The sequence below is a fragment of the Pavona decussata genome, unplaced genomic scaffold (genome assembly GCF_977016875.1).
Source record: "Pavona decussata unplaced genomic scaffold, jaPavDecu1.1 SCAFFOLD_134, whole genome shotgun sequence".
In the NCBI taxonomy this organism is placed as follows: Eukaryota; Metazoa; Cnidaria; class Anthozoa; order Scleractinia; family Agariciidae; genus Pavona; species Pavona decussata.
In genome coordinates, this window is record NW_028145547.1 from 947,501 (window position 1) to 955,000 (window position 7,500).

Below are 7,500 nucleotides of genomic sequence, written 5' to 3' on the forward strand. Positions count from 1 at the left end.
CTGTTTCACACCAATGAATCTGACAGCAATCTGTAGGCGCATAAGCCTGGTGAAGCTCAAGCAAAGTATGGCAACTTGACCCTCAATACCTATGGCAACAGTATTGTAGTCCTATTATAAGAAAGAATTGAGATAATGTTGTTAAGTTATTTCCAGGATTTCCATCGCAAAAGGGCCGCCATCGCCTCCGCCACTATCCAGTTTGGGCTGAAGCAGTTTGTGAACAAGTTCCATTTGCTCCTTACGTCTTTTATCCTGACAAACCGGTTCACATACAGGTTTCCGTCAATCACGTGAACTTCTCAGATCCCAGATATGTCCACGAAGCTGTGGTTGCCTGGGTTGAAGAAATCATGGAGAACAATTTTACCGTTTGTGTTACACAGGCTGGGAGAAACGAGAAGAGAAATGGTGAAACGTTTGCTACAGTTGACTGGCTTGACTACCAGGGGGCCCCTGACGGGGGAGTGTCTGGTGAAATGGACATGCCGACTTCGTGGACTGGAACGAGTTGTCGTACCGTGCCACTTCCCTCGGTAGGAGGCAAACTTCTATTGGTTTATTTTTGAAACTGAGTTTCAAATTTTGATCTGTTCCGGTGGTTGCAACACAAACCTCAACACTAGCTTACTCAGAGTACTGAAAAAAAGACTGACGTAATGGGAAAAAGTACGGTGAATTAAATCATAACTTTAACCAAAAATCAGAGATTTTCAAGATTTGAGTTCGGTTTAGGTGAAATAAATTTTCATTTACCGCCTTGATGTGCATAAAAACATTCACATTGCCGTTGAAATTTAGGCCATTTTTTGTTGTCCTTGATTACAGAGCAAGTTTAAGTCGACGCCCAGAGTTCTAGTGTCAGCGGAGCATGAAAGGCGTGGTGTGAAGCACGATGCATCTTCTGTGTGGTTAGAAGATATCACGTAAACGTCTTTCAAGATCTGCGTTCGAGAATTACAGAACTTTGATGGTGCTCACCAAAGTATTCATGTTGTGAGTGGTTTAAGTTGTTACTCTCTTTATAATTTCTTCAAGTTCAAACTTCGCGTCAAAACTCAGCCGAAGGCCGTTATATGAAAAACTGCACTCAATTTATCTCTTTGTTGGATGGTACAGTTGGAGGACAGTTGTTACTTGAGTTTTACTAAAGTACGTTTTTAATGTTTTATCTTAGATCCGTATTTTCCATTATAACACAAAAAGAAATATCGTGTTGTTTGACTTATATAGTATTGCACTGGGTATTGTTAGGACAGAGGATCACTCTTGCTCTTGGAAAATAGTTCTCAGAAAAGTGCCATTAACGTAATAACAAACGATGGCTTCTTTATAGGATTGGATAGCATTTGAAGAGCTTCATCGACCTCTGTTTAGAGAGCATGGGGCTTTATACTTCTCCAACTCGAACAAGCCATCCCGAGATTTCAACTATGCATTTTGTGAGGTACGTAGGTCATTATTCTGCTCACAGGTTTGTTACGTTCTCCATCTAACTTTACAACCAATCACGTTTTCTTGTGCGGCTGCAGCGTCATTTTTAGGCAACCCACGCGCATCTATACATTCACGCTTGCAGTCGCGGCTGCATTTGCGCATGCACACACCCATGCATGTCCACGCATACAAACACGCACTTACGCCTGTGCGCACTAACTTTTTCGTTTACTTTTTCATTCGCTTTTCTGTTCGTTTTCTTTCAGATGTACTCTTGCCCACTCATATATTCTCAACTCTTAACAGTAATCTTAACCATTCATCTCTCGTTTCCTTTTTTCTCTCTCCTTCCTTCCCTTCATTCCCTCTTCCTTCCTTTCTTCCTTTCTTTCTTTTTGTTCCATCCTTCACTTTATAATAGCTTGATTAATTGGTTCGCTTGTTTATTTCATTTTTTGTTTAAAATGTTCCAAACTTGCCAAGGCCGGTTTTATTTTAAACTGTCATTCACAAGCAGTTGAAATCCTTTTTTTTTTTTTTCTAATTTAGGATGTCGTGTTTAAGAAGCATTACAATTACTCTCCCGAAGTCTTAGTGTCAGCAAACCATTCAACAAGGGGAGGAAATCTCAATCCTTTGTACAACTCCATTTCAGCATGGGTTGAGGTAAGATATTACTTTTCTTTTTTGTCAACATGTATCTAGGAAATGAAAACTTTCTGGGAGTGATATCAAACGGCAGCATTTGAAAGTCAATCTTAGCTTCATTTGTGTTTTGTAGTTAACGTAGAAAGATGTGAAGGTACCGTGTAGAGTAATTGTTAATAGCATGTAAGGCGAGGAGATCCTTGGTTTGAGGATTGATCCTAGCTCGCTGAACGGGTGAGGGTATTATAGAGGCGAGAAAGGCCTTGCGATGAACTGACTTCCTATATAGCGACGTGTAGTTATTCTTTAGTGACTTCACACCAAGAAAACGGGAGGTCAGCTTTGTGCAACTACAGGAACAGCTAGACGTACTCTTTAGTTGTACAGGGGAGCATCCTTAATGCGACCACTTCCTGGACGTAAACGGATGTGAACGTAATAACGGGGTGGTCGGATTAATGAGGTTGTTAATCTAAGGGAATGACTGGACTTTTGATTCGTTCGGGGCACAAACAAGTGGTCGATCGCAATAACGAGGTGGTCGTATTACCTAGGGGGTTCTACTGTATTTACTTTATTTCCACTGTAGTATTTGCATATTATTAATTTCTAAAGCATTTTATTCTTTGTATCTTTGCAGTACATAAACAAGACGGGCTTTAGAGCCTGTGTGAAGGAACTATTTGTACAACAACATGATCCTCTGTCAGTGTCTTACGCAGTTTTGCCAGGTAGGGCGTTAGCCTTAGCTAATGCTATAGCGCTGAAATTCTTGAACTGACTGAAAATCGATGTAATTTCTCACATTATGGAAATGTGACCTTTCCTTGTGGAGAAATTTTTATATATGATTGCGGACGTGAAATTTTATTCCCACCTTGCCAAACTTTAGTCTACCAAAGCTACTGCGTACAAGGCAAGCCAAATTATGGGTCGCCTCAGAATCTTCACAAACGTGTTGTCGGGTTGGTTGGTTTGTTTTTTTTTTTTTTTCGTCAAACAGCCTTTTCAGTAGCGTTGGACTTCATTTTTAAATTAAGGGAACATTACAGTAACGACAGCAACATCATCGTTTTATTTCCCATAGACGTCTGTGAACCCGGCTGGAGTTTCTACAATGGCTCATGTTACTTCACCAGTGAAACATGCGAGACTTGGTCCAATGCAAGTATAACCTGCAGAGCCATGGGTGCAAATCTAGCTGCTATTGAAAGCCAGGAAGAAAACGTGTATATCCAGCACAGGCATAACGGTGACAAAGCGTGGATCGGTTTAAATGACATTGCCACAGAAGGATTATTCAGCTGGGTGGATGGATGTCCAGATAAATTTCGCTACTGGGCTCAAAACCAACCAAACGACTTTAGCGGGGAGGACTGCGTCCACACCCTGGGGGCAGGGCATGGGTACATGTGGAATGACGTGGATTGCTCTGCCTGTCATCAGTACACATGCAAGAAAGGTAAATGAACCAACCGTGACAATTGGCTTTGCTACCTGAGTTTTTTGACGCACATTTAGGACGCCGCAAATGTAATTAACTTCTCAGTAATAAGAATGCGAACACCATGAAAAGGGCATAGTAACTTTGAAGAATAGTATGGTAAATTATGCGACGGTTTTACCGGGAATAAATTTTACCGGGGTAATTTTCTTGTTTTTCCTTAAAGGTTACAGATTCATTTCTTGGTGTACCTTAACGGTACTAATAATTCAATGGTGGGGTTATCGGGGAACAACTTTTCGTGAAACCTACTTTTTATCAAAAGTCGCAAAAATTAGAACCCGCAAGCACTGCATACCATACGGTATTTTTTAACATTTCACGTCTGATTTCCGCGAGCAAGGAGCTCGTAAAAAAGACAGCGGATGAGGACATCTCTGGAGTCAAGTACACTATATATATATTTGGGTGATATTTTGAAGTCTTCTGTTAATGAGCTAATTGGACCTTTGGGCTAAATTAATGCATGGTACCCGAAAAACTCTTCATTTGTTCAATATTACAGTTATTTCTTACGATTCAAGACTAAATCAAACTGCTATTTTTAACTCTATAGTTAGCTACATTCTCCTAAGTTTTACCTCCTCCTAAGTTTTAAGAGTCCCATTAAAACTTGATTGGATACATTTACTTTGTAGTGTTTGAAATACAAAACGTTTATTTACTAGTCAAGTATAGATAGATATAGCCCATGGTAAAATTAAGATTATTCAGTTCTATAATGTTATTTTTCTAAAACTAGATTATGACGAATGCATCAGCAATCCATGTTTGAATGGAGGTACTTGTGTGAACGGCGAAAGAAAATTCAGCTGCATATGTCCTCGGACACATAAAGGAAGGAGGTGTCAAGGTTAGTTCACTCACAAACGTTGACACAGGAGTAAGGAAAAGTTGGGAACACGGTTTTGAACTGACGGCGACTGCTCCTGTCGTTGTTTTAGAAGTCGAAAACTTGAAAAGATTTCATAAAATGCTGTGAATTATTTCCTCAGCTTGAATTAGATAGTATAGTTTTGTCATCTCTGTTCTTATGTATTAGATTTCGGCCATCGTGATTCTTAGCTCAACGTACTGGCAGCAGTTTCCTAATCACGCAGAAAAAAAAAAACGCCTAAGACTTAAATCAGCGGAAAATTTGAGCTAGCAAAGACAGTGAGTATTTGTGACACAGCCATTGCTAAAAACGTGTTTACGCCGAGAGCGGCGCCTATACATGTATATAACCTTCACGCACGAAAGACTGAAATGGGTATAATTTTGGTCATGCATGAAGCCAGGATTCACTGAATCACGGAGACATTTATTGGGTTAATTTGGCTACTCACATCGTGTTTATTTCAAACATTTTAAAATCAAGTAAACATCACTTTTTTTAAACTCATAGTATTTGTTTCAGTGAATTAAGTTGTGGCGAAAAATATCCCAATAAGAGGTAGCAAGAGCACTGAGGAGGAGTCAAGGGGATGGTGGAGGGCCGAAGAAAGAAAAGTAAAGTAAAGTAAAGCTTAACAGCTATCACGGTCGGTGTTGGCAGAAAAAAGAGGCGAGGGATTGCGGAGTTCGTCAATTTATAGCCCGCTATCGTTAATATCTTTGCTAACAAACTATGCAGACTTCTCTGTTTATCCACCAGACTTAAAATATAACATCACACTTCTTTCGCATATACCACACATCAACATTCAAATCTTAGCCGCAGTATGCAGGATGTTTGTCACATGAACCTAGTTTAATGGCCTTAGCTCCCACGAGTCTCCTGTAGCTCAGTGGTAGAGCATCCGAACTAGTACAGTAATCAGATAGTCATAGCGTCGACTCCATATGGGAGAACTAGGATTTCTGTTTCTGAGTATGCCTCTGTCACTGACTGAAAAAATACAGCTATCAATGTGTGTTGGTAGTTTCTGTTCGTTGTTTATTGTAGAGCTAGCTCCAATGGTTAATTCAAAGAGTGGCGGCTAGCTTTATACAGCGGATAAGTCGCTATACCCAGCGGATAAAATGTATTAGCTGGAGTACATCTTATCCGCTCTTTGAATGACCGGATCCTGATGCCACATTTTCCCACTCCATCCGTTAGTTTTATTTACCCGAGGGCTTAATTTTCTGGACGCCATCTTGGTGAAGAATTTCTCTACAATTTACATTTTATAAAAATATAAATCTCATTCTGGACGTTTTTTCTCGTTTCAGCGTTTGACGAATACTCCAGCAATCCCTGTCTGAATGGAGGCACTTGTACTGATGGAAACAATAACTACACATGCGCATGTCCTTCACCATTTTATGGAAGGCAGTGTCAAGGTGAGGAATCAATTTCACTTAAAATCAAGAAAAAGTAGTTTTTTTTCTTGACAGTTGGCTTACTTATATTTGTTAGTTTCATCAGTTACGTTGTTGACAGCCAGTTTAAGCTGGTTCATGATCGTACAGAGCCAAAACTTTAATCGTGTCGTTTATGGTGATAAGTTTATTAAGGTATTAAGAATTTTATCGTAGATAAGTGTAAAAGAAAAACCGTTTAGGAAAGGTCAGTTTTAGAGCAAGATTTCAGTATGATCTTTAACAAACATGACCCCTCATTTTAACTTTCTTTGCTCTATTAAACCTCAAGGTAGAGTCTTCGATGACATTTTTTTACAAGTGCGAGTGACATTTATTGAGGTTGACTTCATCATGATCTTAACAGAAACAAACGAGTGTCAGTCCAACCCTTGTCAAAACGGTGGAACATGCGTAGATGGTGTGTACAAATTTACTTGTCTGTGTACAAATGCTTACGCAGGAACATTTTGCCAAGGTAAGACTTAGTACAATTAATTATTATCCTTGACTGAGACCATCTCTTTTCATTGGTGTATACTCATGACCTTACTCGAATCAGTTGAAATTAGACTTTGACCAATCTTTGATTAGGCCTAAGTTCTGCAGACGCCTGACTTGCTTCTCTTCTCAGCCATGCGGATTGATATTACCCCAATTGAAGTACACCTAGCCCTAAAGTGAAAACGTTCTGCGAAAAATTGTTTGGATTGCTTGCATATGCGAAGTTTCGAAACTACCGGCAAAAATGGCGCCATTTTGTTTCGCGTCTACAAAATTAAACCGAGGACACGGAGCTATCTTACACGTTCACTAACCTAAGAAGGAGCACGCATAAAATGAGCTAAGGTAGCAAGGCCCTACGGAACTGTTCAACCCTTTGCCGTGGTTTAATATCAAGATTTACAGGTATGTGGTCGACTGGCTAGCGGCATCATTTATATCACGATGGTCGGCTGTGATTAGTGCATTTCGATCCTCACTGTTCCGACGAGAAGTTGTTCCCTCGTCGGTCCGCTGTTGTACCATTCTCCTATTGTGTTCCTTGTCCGTGGGCATCCACGCTTCGTGAATTTCAATTCCACTATTCCTGTTGATGTTATTTGGGTGAAGTCTTAAGTGGATAGCTTTCTTGACCCTACAGGTGTACCAGTGGGAGTCTCGACCATAAACTTTACCTCGTCCCAAAGCGGATAATGGCCGGTCTCGTGGGCGTGCTCAAAAACGGCGGAGGTCTTGGTACGGGCGAGTCGTATATCCCTGTCGTGCTCCTTGTTTCCCCGATGTACACTTTGCTGCACTCACAGGGAATCCTGTAAACCACGCCATCTTGTTTAGCCGGATCGACGGTGTCCTTAGGTCGCACCAAGTATAACCTAAGCGTCGTGTCGGATTTGAAGACGCAGACATATTAATGCCCATTTATGGTCTACACGAGGCTCGTCGACGAAGTAGCCTCGTCGTCGTCGGTTGAGGTGCTGCTTTGTATCGCGCGTTGCAGACCTTGCTTAATTTCTACCAGTCAAAAACGAGGTTTATTTCGAAAAAAAATAATAATAATAATTAACACTGACTCCGAGGGACTC

General features: G+C 40.6%; 1 pseudogene across 1 annotated transcript in view; it reads left to right on the forward strand.

Moving 5' to 3' along the window:
• Positions 1-7,500, forward strand: part of LOC146467599 (uncharacterized) — a 28,906-nt pseudogene that overhangs the window by 12,088 nt on the left and 9,318 nt on the right. Inside the window, exons 8-16 of the transcript XR_014867691.1 lie at positions 157-536; positions 829-996; positions 1,337-1,447; positions 1,987-2,103; positions 2,726-2,816; positions 3,173-3,547; positions 4,332-4,442; positions 5,786-5,896; positions 6,282-6,392. The product of XR_014867691.1 is annotated as an uncharacterized LOC146467599 (transcript). The remainder of the gene's footprint in view (positions 1-156; positions 537-828; positions 997-1,336; positions 1,448-1,986; positions 2,104-2,725; positions 2,817-3,172; positions 3,548-4,331; positions 4,443-5,785; positions 5,897-6,281; positions 6,393-7,500) is intronic.